General features: G+C 44.6%; 1 protein-coding gene across 1 annotated transcript in view; it reads right to left on the bottom strand.

Moving 5' to 3' along the window:
* PRMT5 (protein arginine methyltransferase 5) overlaps positions 1–18,420 on the bottom strand; it is a 106,983-nt gene that overhangs the window by 6,927 nt on the left and 81,636 nt on the right. The gene's annotated exons all lie outside the window — the stretch shown is intronic.

Raw genomic sequence — 18,420 nt, 5'->3', positions numbered from 1 at the left:
TGCAGTAAACGCTCCTTATTAGAAGAAGGATTAGGACACAAAGAAGGAACAACGATTTCCTGATTAATATTCCTATCCGAAACCACTTTAGGAAGGAACCCTAACTTAGTACGCAGAACCACCTTTTCCGAATGAAAGATAAGGGGAATCACACTGCAACGCCGAGAGTTCAGAGACTCTCAGAGCAGAAGAAATGGCAACAAGAAACAAAAATTTCCAAGATAACATCTTAATATCTAAGGAATGCATAGGCTCAAACGGAGCCTGCTGAAAAACTTTAAGAACAAGGTTAAGACTTCAGAGAGGAGTAACAGGTTTAAACACAGGCCTGATTCTGACCAAGGCCTGAGAAAAGGATTGCACATCTGGCACATCCATCAGACGCTTATGCAACAAAACAGACAAGGCAGAGATATTTGACCCTTTAAAGTACTCACTGACAAAGCCTTCTCCAGACCTTTCTGGAGAAAGGACAAAATCCTATGAATCCTGACTCTACTCCATGAGAAACCTTTGGATTCACACCAGCACAGATATTTACGCCATATTTTATAGTAAATCTCTCTAGTCACAGGCTTACAAGCCTGGATCAAGGTCTCAGTGACCGACTCCGAAAACCTGCGCTTGGATAAAATTAAGTGTTCAATCTCCAAGCAGTCAGCTTCAGAGAAACAAGATTTGGATGAAGGAAGGGCACTTGAATTAGAAGGTCCTTCCTCAGCAGAGGGCTCCAAGGTGGAAGAGATGACCTCTCCACTAGGACTGCATACCAGATCCTGTGAGGCCATGCCGGTGCTGAGAATCACCGAAACCCTCTCCTGCTTGATCCAAACAATGACTCGTGAAAGGAGAGCGAACAGAGGGAACAGGTTTGCTAGACTGAAATTCGACTGCACCACCAGCACATCTATCAGGACTGCCTGTGGATCCCTTGATTTCGAACCGTACATCAGGAGCTTGGCATTCTGCTGAGAAGCCATGAGGTCTAGCTCCAGCTCCCCCCATTTGAGGATCAGACTGGAAAACACCTCCAGATGGAGTTCCCACTCCCCCGGGTGAAAGGTCCGCTTCCCAATTGTCCACTCCTGGAATGTGGATCGCAGATAAACAGTTGTGGGTCTCCGCCCACTGAATAATTTTAGTCACCTCTGTCATGGCCAAGAAACTGAGTTCCTCCCTGGTGGTTGATGTAAGCCACCAAAGTTATGTTGTCCGACTGGAACCTGATAAACCAGGCTGAAGCTAACTGAGGCCAGGCCAGTAAAGCAATGAAGATCACCCTCAGCTCTAGGATGTTCCTCCCGAGTCCAAAGACCCTGAGCCTTCAACAAGCCACAGACTGCTCCCCATCCCAGCAGGCTGGCGTCCGAGGTCACAATCACCCAGGTAGGTCTGCGGAAGCAGGTTCCCTGGGAGAGATGTTCCTGAGAAAACCACCACAAAAGAGATTCTCTTGTCGCCTGATCTAGATCGATTCGCGGAGACAGATCCGCATAGTCCCCATTCCATTGCCCGAGTATGCATAACTGCAGAGGTCTGAGATGGAACCAAGCAAACAGAATGATGTCCATGGCAGCTACCATCAGACCAATTACCTCCATACTTTGGGCCACTGACTGGCAAGGCAAGAGTCGAAGATCCTTGTTTTTCTGACCTCTGCCAGATACATCCTCATTGAAAGGGAGTCTATTATGGTCCCCAAGAACACTACCCTTGTAGCTGGAACCACGGAACTTTTTCTCCATTTTCACCTTCCATCCATGGGAGCGAAGGAAAGACAACAAGATATCTGTATGAGAGCTTGCTTGCTGAAAAGACGGCGCCTGAACCAGAAAGTCGTCCAGATACGGCGCCACTGCAATGCCCCAAGACCGGATCTACCCTTGTAGATCTCTGTATGAGAGCTTGCTTCCTGAAAAGACGGCGCCTGAACCAGAAAGTCATCCAGATACGGCGCCACTGCAATGCCCCGAGACTGGATTACCGCCAACAGAGCCCCCAGGACCTTTGAAAAAACTCTGGGAGCTGTGGCAAAGCTGAATGGAAGAGCCACAAACTGAAAATGCTTGTCTAGAAAAGCGAATCTCAGAAACTTGTAATGATCCCTGTGGATGGGAACATGAAGGTACGCATCCTTTAGGTCTATGGTTGTCATGAACTGACTCTCTTGAACCAAGGGAAGAATGGAACGTTTAGTTTCCATCTTCAAGGACGGTACTTTCAGACCAATTTTAGACCTGAAATGTCTAAACAAGTTTCTCAAAGTTCCCTCTTTCTTGGGAACCACGAACAGATTGGAGAAGAAGCCCAGACCCTGTTCTTATATGGGAAATGGAACTATCACTCCCAGGGCGGAAAGATCCCGGACACAATGTAAGAGTCTCTTTTTACCTGGTCAACAGATAATCTTGAGAGGAACCTGCCCCTGGGAGGAACAGTCTTGAACTCTAGTTTGTACCCCTGGGATATGATATCCACCGCCTAGGGATCCGGAACATCCCGAACCCAGGTCTGAGTGAATAAGGAAAGTCTGCCCCCTACAGGATCCGTTCCCTGATCGGGGCAGGCCCTTCATGCTGACTGATTAATTTGCTGACTTCTTAGATTGCTTCCCCTTGTTCCAAGATTGATTGACTTCCAGGAAAGCTTGTAGTGCTCCTACTTGGAAAGGGGAGGGGTAGGCTTACCCTTAAAGTTTTGAAAGGAATGAAAATTACTCTGACATCCTTTCTGTTTATTCCTCTTATCCTGTGGGAGGAAATGTCCTTTTCCTTCTGTAATATCTGAAAGAATTTCAGCCAAGCCCGGCACAACCAAGGTCTTACCCTTGTAGGGAATTGCCAAAAGTTTGGACTTAGATGAAACATCCACAGACCTGGATTTCAACCATAAGGCTCTGCAAAGCCAGATATCTTTGCTCCCAACTTAATGACTTGTAAGGAAGCATCCGTAATAAAGGAATTGGCCAACTTAATCCTATCCTGGATTTCCTCAAGAGGAGTATCTGTCTGAATAGAATCAGACAACGCATCAAACCAGAAGGCAGCGGCGCTGGTGACAGTGGCAATACACACTGCAGGCTGCCATTGCAGACCCTGGTGAACATACATCTTTTTTAGTAATGCTTCCAACTTCTTATCCATAGGATCCTTAAAGGAACAGCTATCCTCTATGGGAATAGTGGTTCTCTTAGCCAAAGTGGAAATCGCTCCTTCCACCTTGGGGACCGTTTGCCAAGACTTATTAATAGAGTCAACTATTGGAAACATCTTATTAAAAATTGGGGATGGAGAAAAAAGGAATTCCAGGTCTCTCCACTCCCGTGCAATAATCTCTATAGCACGGTCTGGTACAGGGAATACCTCCACCGCGAAGGGAACATCGAAGTACTTGTTCAGTTTACTAGACTTAGGATTGACTACGACAGTCATATCAGAGTCATCCAATGTAGCCAAAACCGACTGAGGTGTTCCAGCTTAAATCTGAAAGATACAACTTCAGCATCAGAAGAAGCAATTATACTGTCTGAATCTGAGATTTCACCCTCAGATGCTACCGAAGTGTCTTCCTCCTCAGACTTCTGAGAGGAAGCACCTTGAGTAGCCACAACAGGATCAGAAACCTTGCTCACTGATTCTTTAAAATTTCCTCTTGCGCTTTCCCTGCAGCATGGGAAAAGACAGCACATCAGATACCGCAGAGGATACCTGGGCAGCAATATCTTGCAAGGTAACTCTAGACGGAGCACGAGAGGAAACGCAGGGCACTGCATGTGTGGACGAAAAAGGTTACATGAAGAACAAAAAGGGATTGGTGGTTCGACCTGGGAGTCTAAACACAAGCAACATGTAATATTTTGTAAGGCCTCTTGATCCATCTTGGATCAAAAAAAAAAAAAAAAAATACAACTATTAAAATTAACACTGCACAAAAACAATACTGTCTTTAAATTTTATTTTTCTGAAAACAAAAAAACTTAACTAGGGAGCAGCGGTCCTTGATAAACCCCCAGACAGTCTCTACACTAAAAGTTTATTATGCTGAGGTGCCTACTGTACCTGCTGGACGCAGGCAATCTGGAACTGTAAATCAGTCAGCTGGGCGATCCTTGAAATAGCAGAGCCGCAACGAACTAGTGGCTCTATTCAGAATGCACAGAAAATGAGTCCGGTAGGCGCGCAAAAACAGTCTTGCCGCTCTGAAAGAAACCACCTCCTTAATTGTGGGCGTTACCAGCGGCCATTAATTTTAAAACAGTGCCGCAACAGTGAAAACCTCCGTGTACAACAAAAGTAAAACATTGCAACTTACATACCCAATCCTTGTCCATAACTTAACCGGAGAAAAGGACAGATACTGAGCCCAACCAAATAAATAATAAATGCGCCTCTCGTCCCCAGCGCCTGCATAATCTGCCTAAAAGTAATCCTAATAAGATTACTGGTATTAACGTCCCAGGCAGATTTAACTGCTGAAGTGCCATATTTTCCCTGTAAGAAAAATAAATTTGGCACTTACCTTAATATACATCTGTCCGGCAGAAGGACAGCTCACCTGGTTTGAGAGGGTTTCCTCCCTGTGGAAAAAAAAGAAAGACTGACTAAGCTTACTCAGGCTTTCAAGATAGGGCAGCAAAAACTGTTTGAGAGGTGCAGAGGGGATTGTACCCCACAATTACCCAATTGCTTAAAAGCCACCACTGCTCTACTGAAAAGACTGACGTGGACTATGGCTAGACCCCAGGAAAGATCAGAGCAAACCTATTCTGCTTTAAAATAATAAAATCTTGATTGAAGAAAATTCTTGTCAGACACCTAAAACTTTACCACCTCTTTGCAACGCAGGCAAAGAGAATGACTGGGGGTTGTGGGAAGGGAAGTGATACTTGGAGCTTTGCTGTGGTGCTCTTTGCCTCCTCCTGCTGGCCAGGAGTGATATTCCCAACAGTAATTGATGATGATCCGTGGACTCACCGTGTTATTAGAAAGAAAGGAGACTTTAGGATTAGAGGGGCATGGAAAGGCACAGGAAAGAAAAAAAAACAACAACAACAACTGTACGGAACATATTTCACTCAACACTTGTGCCAAGCTAATTGTGTATTATCCATCAACCTTAAAAGGAACAGTAAAGTCAAAACTAAACTTTCATGATTCTGAAAGAGCATGTAATTATAAACAACTTTTTACTTGCACCTAATTTACTTTGTTCCCTTGGTATCCTTTGTTAAAACAATACTTAGGTAGGCTCAAAAGCAGCAATGCATTACCTAGACCTAGCCGCTGATTGGTAGCTGAACATGTATGCATTCTCTTTATTGGCTCACCCCATTGTTCAGCTAGTTGCCAGTAGTGCACTGTTGATCCAAAAAAGGATACCGGAAACAGAATGAAGCAAATTTGATTAAGTAAATTGGAAAGCTGTGTAAAATCATATGCTCTATCTGAATTATGTAAGAAAGAAAAAAAAATGCATGCTTACCTGATCTTTTCTTTCCTGGCATGGAGAGTCCACAAATTCATTCATTACTGTTGGGAATTCAACACCTGGCCACCAGTAGAAGGAAAAAAAAAAAGACACCCCAGCCAAATCATTAAATATCCCTTCCACTTCCCATACTACCCGAGTCAAATAAGGAAGAGAAGGAGAAACACTAGGGGTATAGAAGTGCCATTAGATTAGGAAAAATGCCGCCTTAGAAAACACTGGGAGGGTTCGTGAACTCTCCATGCCAGGAAAGAAAATAATTGATCACCAGGTAAGCATAAATTTTGTTTTCTTTACAATGGCATGGAGAGTCCACTAATTCATTTATTACTGTTGGGAATCCCATACCCAAGCTAGAGAGGACACAGAATTAACAGGGAGGGAAATAAGGCAGGCGGACTTAAACGGAAGGCACCACCACTTGAAGCACCTTTCTCCCAAAGACAGCCTCAGCTTTAAACATACTTGAAAAATTTAGCAAAAGAATGTAAAGAGGACCGGGAGTCGCCTTACAGATTTGTTCCATAGAAGCTTCGTTCTTAAAAATGCAAGAAGAGGACACATAATGGGTAGAGAGAACGGTAAACCTCTCAGGAGGCTGAGCAGCTTACTCATAAGCCAAACAAATGACACTCCTCAGTCAAAAGGAATGGGTAGTCGCACATCAAAGCAGGCCCCACATCCAGGTTGCGCAACAGATGCTTCCTTCTGGAAAGGAGGATTAGGACAAAAAAACATAATTTATGCTTACCTGATAAATTTATTTCTCTTGTAGTGTAGTCAGTCCACGGGTCATCCATTACTTATGGAATATATCTCTTCCTAACAGGAAGCTGCAAGAGGATCACCCAAGCGGAGCTGCTATATAGCTCCTCCCCTCACATGTCATATTCAGTCATTCGACCAAAACCAGACGAGAAAGGAGAAACCATAGGGTGCAGTGGTGACTGGAGTTTAATTAAAATTTAGATCTGCCTTAAAGACAGGGCGGGCCGTGGACTGACTACACTACAAGAGAAATAAATTTATCAGGTAAGCATAAATTGTGTTCTCTTGTTAAAGGGACAGTTTACTCAAAAAAAATTATCCCCTTTAATTTGTTCCCAATGATCCACTTTACCTGCTGGAGTGTATTAAATTGTTTACAAGTAGCTCCTTTACCCTTATATTGGCATTTGAAATTGTTAATTTAGCATGTGGTATCCCCACCTATTCTGAAAGTTTGTGGCCGCGCGTACCAGCTATAGATAAGCTTTGTAAACACAGCCAGCAGAAGAAATTACACTCCCAGTGTGATAAAGCAGATATAAGGTAATAAAATGTTGATTTTCCATTGTTCTCTCAAAGCATTGGTGATTGTTTTAAGGCAGATATAAGATAAAGAAGCAGGTATATGTGCACAATGTGATGCAGTAATGAGATCTGATTATACCTACAAGCTCAACCTATTTTATTAGGCTGTGGCTTCAAAGCACAAAATCAGAGCTTTAATATACAGAAATAAACCTTAAAAAGCTAATTTTCATACATTTTTTACTCTGCATTTGGTAAAAAAAGCAATTGTAAACACATTAAGGGAAAAACTATTTTACAGTATACTGTCCCTTTAAGTGTAGTCAGTCCACGGGTCATCCATTACTTATGGAATACCAATACCAAAGCTAAAGTACACGGATGAAGGGAGGGACAAGGCAGGAACCTTAAACAGAAGGAACCACTGCCTGAAGCACCTTTCTCCCAAAAATAGCCTCCGAAGAAGCAAGTGTGTCAAATTTGTAAAATTTTGAAAAAGTGTGAAGTGAAGACCAAGTTGCAGCCTTGCAAATCTGTTCAACAGAAGCCTCATTTTTAAAGGCCCAGGTGGAAGCCACAGCTCTAGTAGAATGAGCTGTAATCCTTTCAGGAGGCTGCTGTCCAGCAGTCTCATAGGCTAAACGTATTATGCTACGAAGCCAAAAAGAGAGAGAGGTAGCCGAAGCCTTTTGACCTCTCCTCTGTCCAGAGTAAACGACAAACAGGGAAGAAGTTTGACGAAAATCTTTAGTTGCCTGCAAATAGAACTTCAGGGCACGGACTACGTCCAGATTATGCAAAAGTCGTTCCTTCTTTGAAGAAGGGTTAGGACACAGTGAGGGAACAACAATCTCTTGATTGATATTCCTGTTAGTAACTACCTTAGGTAAGAACCCAGGTTTAGTACGCAGAACTACCTTGTCTGAATGAAAAATCAGATAAGGAGAATCACAATGTAAGGCAGATAACTCAGAGACTCTTCGAGCCGAGGAAATAGCCATCAAAAACAGAACCTTCCAGGATAACAGCTTGATATCAATGGAATGAAGGGGTTCAAATGGAACGCCTTGAAGAACGTTAAGAACTAAGTTTAAGCTCCACGGCGGAGCAACAGTCTTAAACACAGGCTTAATCCTAGCTAAAGCCTGACAAAAAGCCTGAACGTCTGGAACTTCTGCCAGACGTTTGTGTAGAAGGACAGAGCAGAAATCTGTCCCTTTAACAAACTAGCAGATAAGCCCTTTTCTAAACCCTCTTGTAGAAAAGACAATATCCTAGGAATCCTAACCTTACGCCATGAGTAACTCTTGGATTCGCACCAATATAAATATTTAAGCCATATCTTATGGTAAATTCTTCTGGTAACAGGCTTCCTAGCCTGTATTAAGGTATCAATAACCGACTCCGAGAAGCCACGCTTCGATAGAATCAAGCGTTCAATCTCCATGCAGTCAGCCTCAGAGAAATTATATTTGGATGGTTGAAAGGACCCTGAATTAGAAGGTCCTGTCTCAGAGGCAAAGACCACGGTGGGCAGGACGACATGTCCACTAGGTCTGCATACCAGGTCCTGCGTGGCCACGCAGGCGCTATCAGAATCACTGAAGCTCTCTCCTGTTTAATCTTGGCAATCAAACGAGGAAGCATCGGAAATGGTGGAAACACATAAGCCATGTTGAAGACCCAAGGGGCTGTCAGAGCATCTATCAGCACCGCTCCCGGGTCCCTGGACCTGGATCCGTAACAAGGAAGCTTGGCGTTCTGGCGAGACGCCATGATATCCAGATCTGGTTTGCCCCAACGATGAATCAGTTGAGCAAAGACCTCCGGATGAAGTTCCCACTCCCCCGGATGAAAAGTCTGGCGACTTAGAAAATCCGCCTCCCAGTTCTCCACGCCTGGGATGTAAATCGCTGACAGGTGGCAAGAGTGAGACTCTGCCCAGCGAATTATCTTTGAGACTTCCAACATCGCTAGGGAACTTCTGGTTCCCCCTTGATGGTTGATGTAAACCACAGTCGTGATGTTGTCCGACTGAAATCTGATGAACCTCAGAGTTGCTAACTGAGGCCAAGCTAGGAGAGCATTGAATATTGCTCTTAATTCCAGAATATTTATTGGGAGGAGTTTCTCCTCCTGAGTCCATAGTCCCTGAGCCTTCAGGGGAGTTCCAGACTGCGCCCCAGCCTAGAAGGCTGGCGTCTGTTGTTACAATCGTCCAATCTGGCCTGCGAAAGGTCATCCCCTTGGACAGATGTGGCCGAGAAAGCCACCATAGAAGAGAATCTCTGGTCTCTTGATCCAGATTTAGCAGGGGGGACAAATCTGAGTAATCCCCATTCCACTGACTTAGCATGCACAATTGCAGCGGTCTGAGATGCAGGCGCGCAAATGATACTATGTCCATTGCCGCTACCATTAAGCCGATTACTTCCATGCACTGAGCTACTGACGGGTGTGGAATGGAATGAAGGACACGGCAAGCATTTAGAAGTTTTGATAACCTGGCCTCCGTCAGGTAAATTTTCATCTCTACAGAATCTATAAGAGTCCCTAGAAAGGGAACCCTTGTAAGTGGTAATAGAGAACTCTTTTCCACGTTCACCTTCCACCCATGCGACCTCAGAAATGCCAGAACTATCTCTGTATGAGACTTGGCAGTTTGAAAACTTGACGCTTGTATCAGAATGTCGTCTAGGTACGGAGTCACCGCTATGCCTCGCGGTCTTAGTACCGCCAGAAGTGAGCCCAGAACTTTTGTAAAGATTCTTGGAGCCGTAGCTAATCCGAAGGGAAGAGCTACAAACTGGTAATGCCTGTCTAGGAAAGCAAATCTTAGGTACCGATAATGATCCTTGTGAATCGGTATGTGAAGGTAGGCATCCTTTAAGTCCACTGTGGTCATGTACTGACCCTCTTGGATCATGGGAAGGATGGTTCGAATAGTTTCCATTTTGAATGATGGAACTCTTAGGAATTTGTTTAGGATTTTTAAGTCCAAGATTGGTCTGAAGGTTCCCTCTTTCTTGGGAACCACAAATAGATTTGAATAGAATCCTTGCCCGTGTTCCGTCCGCGGAACTGGGTGGATCACCCCCATTAGTAAGAGGTCTTGTACACAGCGTAGAAACGCCTCTTTCTTTATTTGGTTTGCTGATAACCTTGAAAGATGAAATCTCCCTCGTGGAGGAGAAGTTTTGAAGTCCAGGAGATATCCCTGAGATATGATCTCCAACGCCCAGGGATCCTGGACATCTCTTGCCCAAGCCTGGGCGAAGAGAGAAAGTCTGCCCCCCACTAGATCCGTTTCCGGATAGGGGGCCCTCTCTTCATGCTGTCTTAGGGGCAGCAGCAGGTTTCTTGGCCTGCTTGCCCTACTTCCAGGACTGATTAACTTTCCAGCCCTGTCTGTAACGAGCAACAGCTCCTTCCTGTTTTGGAGCGGAGGAAGTTGATGCTGCTCCTGCCTTGAAGTTACGAAAGGCACGAAAATTAGACTGTTTGGCCTTTGATTTGGCCCTGTCCTGAGGTAGAGCATGGCCCTTACCTCCCGTAATGTCAGCTATAATTTCTTTCAAGCCGGGCCCGAATAAGGTCTGCCCTTTGAAAGGAATATTAAGCAATTTAGATTTAGAAGTCACGTCAGCTGACCAGGATTTAAGCCATAGCGCTCTGCGCGCTTGGATGGCGAATCCGGAGTTCTTAGCCGTAAGTTTGGTCAAATGTACGACGGCATCAGAAACAAATGCGTTAGCTAGCTTAAGTGCTTTAAGCTTGTTCATAATTTCATCCAATGGAGCTGTGCGAATGGCCTCTTCCAGAGACTCAAACCAGAATGCCGCCGCAGCAGTGACAGGCGCAATGCATGCAAGGGGCTGTAAGATAAAACCTTGTTGAACAAACATTTTCTTAAGGTAACCCTCTAATTTCTTATCCATTGGATCTGAAAAGGCACAACTATCCTCCACCGGGATAGTGGTACACTTAGCTAGAGTAGAAACTGCTCCCTCCACCTTAGGGACCGTCTGCCATAAGTCTCGTGTGGTGGCGTCTATAGGAAACATTTTCCTAAATATGGGAGGAGGGGAAAAAGGCACACCAGGTCTATCCCACTCCTTGCTAATAATCTCTGTCAGCCTTTTAGGTATAGGAAACACGTCAGTACACACCGGTACCGCATAGTATCTATCCAACCTACATAATTTTTCTGGAATTGCAACCATGTTACAATCATTCAGAGCCGCTAATACCTCCCATAGCAATATGCGGAGGTTCTCAAGCTTAAATTTAAAATTAGAAATCTCTGAATCCAGTCTCCCTGGATCAGATCCGTCACCCACAGAATGAAGCTCTCCGTCTTCATGTTCTGCAAACTGTGACGCAGTATCTGACATGGCTCTCACCTCATCCGCGCGCTCTGTCCTTAACCCAGAGCTATCGCGCTTGCCTCTTAATTCTGGCAATTTAGATAATACTTCTGTCATAACAGTAGCCATGTCTTGCAAAGTGATTTGTAAGGGCCTCCCTGATGTACTTGGCGCCACAAAATCACGCACCTCCTGAGCGGGAGGCGAAGGTACTGACACGTGAGGAGAGTTAGTCGGCATAACTTCCCCCTCGTTGTCTGGTGATAATTTCTTTACATGTAAAGATTGACTTATTTAAAGTAACATCAATGCAATTAGTACACAAATTTCTATTGGGCTCCACAAACATAGTGAACAAAGAGATTCATCTGAGTCAGACATGTTTAAACAGACTAGCAATGAGACTAGCAAGCTTGGAAATACTTTTCTAAATAAATTTACAAGCAATATAAAAAATGCTACTGTGCCTTTAAGCAGCACAAAAAGCTGTCACAGTTGAAATAACAATGAACCAAAATAGTTATAGCAACCAATTTTTCACAGTAAATGTATTAAGTTAGCAAAGGATTGCACCCACCAGCAAATGGATGATTAACCCCTTAATACCCAAAAACGGATAACAATTTAATAATTAACGTTTTTAACACAGTCAAAACACACTGTCACAGGTCTGCTGTGACTGATTACCTCCCTCAAAATGAATTTTGAAGACCCCTGAGCTCTCCAGAGACGATCTGGATCATGGAGGATGAAGTAGACAGATTGTGACTGAATTTTTACTGCGCAAAAAAGCGCTAAAATAGGCCCCTCCCACTCATATTACAACAGTGGGGAAGCCCAGAAAACTGTTTCTATGCAGAAAACAAAGATGGCCATGTGGTAAAAATCATGCCCCAATAAGTTTTATCACCAAGTACCTCACAAAAAACGATTAACATGCCATTAAACGTTTTGAACATACATTTCAAAAGTTATGAAGTGTTATTAATAAGCCTGCTACCAGTCGCTTTTACTGCAGTTAAGGCTCATACATTATTTCATTATTAACAGTATTTTCAGAGTCAATTCCATTCCTTAGAAAAATACATTCAGTGTACACACACTCATCAGCCTAATACCAGTCGCTATAACTGCATTTAAGGCTGAACTTACTTTACATTGGTATTAGCAGTATTTTCTCAGTCAATTCCATTCCTCAGAAAAATAATTTACTGCACATACCTCGTTTGCAGGGGGGCCCTGCATGCTATTCCCCTTTTCTGAAGTTACCTCACTCCTCAGATGAGAACAGCCAGTGGATCTTAGTTACGTCTGCTAAGATCATAGAAAACGCAGGCAGATTCTTCTTCTAATGCTGCCTGAGAACAAACAGCACACTCCGGTGCCATTTAAAATAAACTTTTGATTGAAGAAATAAACTAAGTTAAAAAACACCACAGACCTCTCACAGCAACCTATCTTTAGTTAGGCTGCAAGAGAATGACTGAATATGACATGTGAGGGGAGGAGCTATATAGCAGCTCTGCTTGGGTGATCCTCTTGCAGCTTCCTGTTAGGAAGAGATATATTCCATAAGTAATGGATGACCCGTGGACTGACTACACTTAACAAGAGAAAAAAAGGAACTACGATTTCCTGAGTGATATTTTGGTCATAGACCACCTTGGGTAAAAAAAACTCAACTTGGTACATAGAACGGCCTTATCCTTATGTAAAACCAGATAAGGGGGAAATCACACTGAAGGCCTATAATTCTGAAACTCTACGAGCAGAAGAAATAGCCAACAAAAACTAAACATTCCAAGATAGAAGATTAATATCAACTGAATGCATAGGCTCAAACAGAGCCGGTAAGAACACAAAGACCCAGATTAAGGCTCCAAGGAGATGCAACAGGTTTAAAAAAACAGGCCTGATTCTTACCAGGGCTAGAACAAAGGATTGAACATCCAGAAGAATAGCAAGACAGAAAAGACAAATCTGATCCTGGAGAGAACTAGCAGACAAACCCTTCTCCAAACACTCTTGGAAAAAACAACAGAATCCGAAGAACTCTAACCTTGAGCCAAGGGAAACCTCGAGACTTGCACCAAGTTAGGTAGGTGCGCCACACCTTGTGATACTTACAAGTGACTGGCATTGATACTCTGGATCAGAGTATCAATGACCTTGACAGAAAAAAAAAACCCTATTAGACAGGACTAGGTGTTCAATTTCCAAGTAGTCAGCGCCAGATAATCTAGATTTTGGTAACGAAATGGGCCTTGAACTAGAAGGTCCGCTCTCTGAGGCAACCTGAGAGGATGACATCCTCACAAAGTCTGCAACCCATACCTGCAAGGCCAAGCTGGAGCAATTAGGATAACCGAGGCCTGCTCCTGTTTGAGATAAATAAAATGGAACCACCACGAAACCGCCAACAAGTCCACCAATATTACTTGACCCGTATCTGGGCAGTTTGGTATTGAGACAAGAGGCCACGAGATATACATTCCAAAACACCCCACCTGAGGATAATCTCGTAGAACACCTCCGGATGAAGGGACCACTCCCCTGGATGGAATGTCTATCTGCTCAAATTATCCGCATCCCAATTGCCCACTCCCAGGATATAGATGGCTGAAATGTGACAACTGTGGGTTTCTGCCAGCTAAAGGATGCAAGAGACCTCTTTCATAGCCAGAGAGCTCCTATAAAGGAATAATCCCACTGGGTTCTGAACTCAGGACCTTCTGCGTGTGAAGCAGACGAGATAACCACTACACTATGTTGACCGATTGGAATCGGAAAAACGAGGCAGAAGAAGTTGAGGCCACCCCATTAGAGCATTGAAGATGGCTCTCAATTTCAGAATGTTTCTCCCACGATGATTTCAAAAGCATATGCCTTAAGACAGATAGTCCTGAAAGAGCCACCAGGAGAAAGATTCTCTCATGTGGCTGTCTAGGATGATCAGTTGAGACAGGTAGGGGTAGGTATGATTGTTGTTTCATTGTCTGAGCATACATAGATGAGAGATTGTAGATGAAAACAAGCAAAAGGAATAAATGTCCATGGTAGCTACCATGAAAACAACTACTTCCCTGCATTGCGCCACTGATTGTTGAGGAAAAGACTGAAGAGATAGACAAACCAAAAGAAGTCTGGCTCTCCTAGATCCGTCAATATTTTTTTCCTGGAAACTGAATCTATGATCATTCCCAAAAAACACACACCCTGGTGCTGGAGCTCTTGTCTAGGTATATTATCCACCCACCAAAGAGTCAGTAAAAGACCCTGCTACATGAAAAGATGGAGCCTGAAACAAGAGGTCATCCAGATAAGGGCCACAGCAATTCCATGCATCCCTGCCACCGCTAGGAGGGCTCCCAGAACCTTGAAAGGCCTTGGAACAGTTGCTAGACCAAAAGGGTAGGGCAACACATTGGAAAGGCAAACCGAAGAAACTGGAAAAGGTCCCTAAAAAGGATTGGGACATGTAGGTAAGCGTTCTACTGATCTAGTGCTCATGCTTAAATGACCCTCTTGAACCAAAGGAAGAATTGATCTGAAAGTCTTGTCCTTGAGGATGAAACCCTGAGAAACTTTAGGTCCAATGAATGTCCAGAAAGGGAACATCGAAGGAACTGAAAAAGATCCTTGAAGATTGGAACCAGTAGGTAAGCGTCCTACAGTGGCTTGTTCTATGGCGATTTACCACCCGGAGGCAGCCTCTTTTAGACCAGTGTGCTTTTCACAGAAGAAAACTTTCCTGAAGTATATCAGTCTGATCCCGCCAAGTAAGGTCAGTCCAGCCCTGAAATACCAGGCAATTCTCCTCTGAACAAGGAACACGACAACCCCAGACGATCGTTTTGGCCTCCTATGGGCCTCGTCAGTGAGGTGCAGCCACATTCCTCTAAGCACACTGGGCAAGGAGTCCACGTCTGGTTTCCCCCATCAAAAAGCATTACTGGGCTAAAAAGCTGCACCCAGGTGGTAAATCGCCATAGAACAGGCTAACAATGGTATTGAGCCAGTTGTTCGTTCCTGTGAGTGCACTTCTCTCTGTATGTATTTAGTCTCCCTATGGGAAAAAGGGGCAACCAGACGTGGACTCCTTGCTCAGTGTGCTTAGAGGAATACTGCTACACCTCACTGACGAGGCCCAATGAAGGCCGAAACGATCGTCTGGGGTTGCTGTGTTCCTTGTTCAGAGAGGAATTGCCTGGTATTTCGGCGCTGGACTGACCATAATAGGTGGGATCAGACTGATATACTACAGGAAAGTTCTACTCTGTGAAAAGCATTACTGGGCTAAAAAGCTGCACCCAGGTAGTAAATCGCCATAGAACAGGCCAACAATGGTATTGAGCCAGTTGTTCGTTCCTGTGAGTGCACTTCTCTCTGTATGTATTGATTCTAACTAAAGCCTGACAAAATGCCTGAACGTCTGGGTCATCCACCAGACGCTTGTGCAAAAGGATAGTGCAGAAATCTGTCCCTTTAAGGAACTAGCTGACAATCCTTTCTCCAATCCTTCTTGGAGAAAAGATAATATCCTGGGAATCCTGACTTTACTCCATGAGTAGCCCTTGGATTCACACCAATAAAGATATTTACGCCATATCTTATGATAGATCTTCCTGGTGACAGGCTTTCGTGCCTGAATGAAGGTATCAATGACTGACTCAGAGAAACCACGCTTTGATAAAATCAAGCGTTCAATCTCCAGGCAGTCAGCCTTAGATTTGGATGGTTGAAAGGACTTTGAAGTAGAAGGTCCTGTCTCAGCGGCAGAGTCCATGGTGGAAAGGATGACATGTCCATCAGGTCTGCATACCAAGTCCTGCGTGGCCACGCAGGCGCTATCAAGATCACCGATGCTCTCTCCTGCTTGATTTTGGCAATCAGACGAGGGAGCAGAGGAAACGGTGGAAACACATAAACCAGGTTGAAGGACCAAGGCGCTGCTAGAGCATCTATCAGCATTGCCTTGGGGTCCCTGGACCTGGATCCGTAACAAGGAAGCTTGGCGTTCTGGCGAGACGCCATGAGATCCAGTTCTGGTTTGCCCCAACGATGAATCAATTGTGCAAACACCTCCGGATGGAGTTCCCACTCCCCCGGATGAAAAGTCCGACGACTTAGAAAATCCGCCTCCCAGTTCTCTACACCTGGGATATGGATAGCTGATAGGTGGCAAGAGTGAATCTCTGCCCAGCAAATTATCTTTGAGACTTCTAACATCGCTAGGGAACTCCTTTTTCCCCCTTGATGGTTGATGTAAGCCACATTCGTAATGTTGTCCGACAGAAATCTGATGAACCTAAGAGTTGCTAACTGAGGCCAAGCCTGAAGAGCATTGAATATCGCTCTCAGTGCCAGAATATTTATTGGAAGGAGTGACTTCTCCTGAGTCCACGATCCCTGAGCCTTCAGGGAGTTCCAGACTGCACCCCAACCTAGAAGGCTGGCATCTGTCGTTACAATTGTCCAATCTGGCCTGCGAAAGGTCATACCTTTGGACAGATGGACCCGAGATAGCCACCAGAGAAGAGAATCCCTGGTCTATTGATCCAGATTTAGTATAGGGGACAAATCTGTGTAATCCCCATTCCACTGACTGAGCATGCAGGGTTGCAGCGGTCTGAGATGTAGGCGTGCAAACGGCACTATGTCCATTGCCGCTACCATTAAGCCGATTACTTCCATGCACTGAGCCACCGAAGGGCGAGGAATGGAATAAAGAACACGGCAGGAATTTAGAAGTTTTGATAACCTGGACTCAGTCAGGTAAATTTTCATTTCTACAGAATCTATCAGAGTCCCTAGGAAGGAAACTCTTGTGAGGGGGGATAGAGAACTCTTTTCCTCGTTCACCTTCCACCCATGCGACCTCAGAAATGCCAACACTATGTCCGTATGAGACTTGGCAATTTGGAAGTTTGACGCCTGAATCAGGATGTCGACTAAATAAGGGGCCATGCTATGCCCTGCGGCCTTAGAACCGCCAGAAGCGACCCCAGAACCTTCGTAAAAATTCTTGGGGCTGTAGCTAACCCAAAGGGAAGAGCTACAAACTGGTAATGCCTGTCTAGGAACGCAAACCTGAGAAACCGATGATGATCTTTGTGTATCGGAATCCACTGTAGTCATGTATTGACCCTCCTGGATCATAGGTAGGATGGTACGAATAGTCTCCATCTTGAATGATGGAACTCTGAGGAATTTGTTTAAGATCTTTAGATCCAAAATTGGTCTTAAGGTTCCCTCTTTTTGGGAACCACAAACAGATTTGAGTAAAATCCCTGTCCCTGTTCCTCCTTTGGAACTGGAAGGATCACTCCCATAACTAGGAGGTCTTGTACACAGTGTAAGAATGCCTCTCTCTTTATCTGGTTTGCAGATAATTGTGAAAGGTGAAATCTCCCTTTTGGGGGGGGGGGAAGCCTTGAAGTCCAGAAGATATCCCTGGGATATAATTTCCAACGCCCAGGGATCCTGGACATCTCTTGCCCACGCCTGGGCGAAAAGCGAACGTCTGCCACCTACTAGATCCGTTACCGGATAGGGGGCCGTTCCTTCATGCTGTCTTAGAGGCAGCAGCAGGCTTTTTTTACCTGCTTACCTTTGTTCCAGGCCTGGTTAGGTCTCCAGACCGTCTTGGACTGAGCAAAAGTTCCCTCTTGTTTTGCATTAGAGGAAGTTGATGCCGCACTTGAATTGAAGTTTTGAAAGGCACGAAAATTGATTTGGACCTATCCTGAGGAAGGGCATGACCTTTTCCTCCAGTGATATCAGCAATAATCTCCTTCAAACCAGGCCCGAATAGGGTCTGCCCCTTGAAGGGAATGTTAAGCAGCTTAGACTTTGAAGTAACGTCAGCTGACCATGATTTAAGCCATAGCGCTCTGCGCGCCTGGATAGCAAAACCAGAATTCTTAGCCGTTAGTTTATTCAAATGAACAATGGCATCAGAAACAAAAGAATTGGCTAGCTTAAGTGCTCTAAGCTTGTCAAGTATGTCATCCAATGGAGTCTCTACCTGTAAAGCCTCTTCCAGAGACTCAAACCAGAACGCCGCAGCAGCAGTGACAGGAGCAATGCATGCAAGGGGCTGTAGGATAAAACCTTGTTGAATAAACATTTTCTTAAGGTAACCCTCTAGCTTTTTATCCATTGGATCTAAGAAAGCACAACTGTCCTCGACAGGGATAGTAGTACGCTTTGCTAGAGTAGAAACTGCTCCCTCCACCTTAGGAAATGTCTGCCATAAGTCCCGTGTGGTGGC

Source organism: Bombina bombina, chromosome 2 (assembly GCF_027579735.1).
Source record: "Bombina bombina isolate aBomBom1 chromosome 2, aBomBom1.pri, whole genome shotgun sequence".
Classification (NCBI taxonomy): domain Eukaryota; kingdom Metazoa; phylum Chordata; class Amphibia; order Anura; family Bombinatoridae; genus Bombina; species Bombina bombina.
The sequence above is the reverse complement of the archived record's forward strand: the minus strand, read 5'-3'. Positions and strand labels throughout refer to the sequence as shown.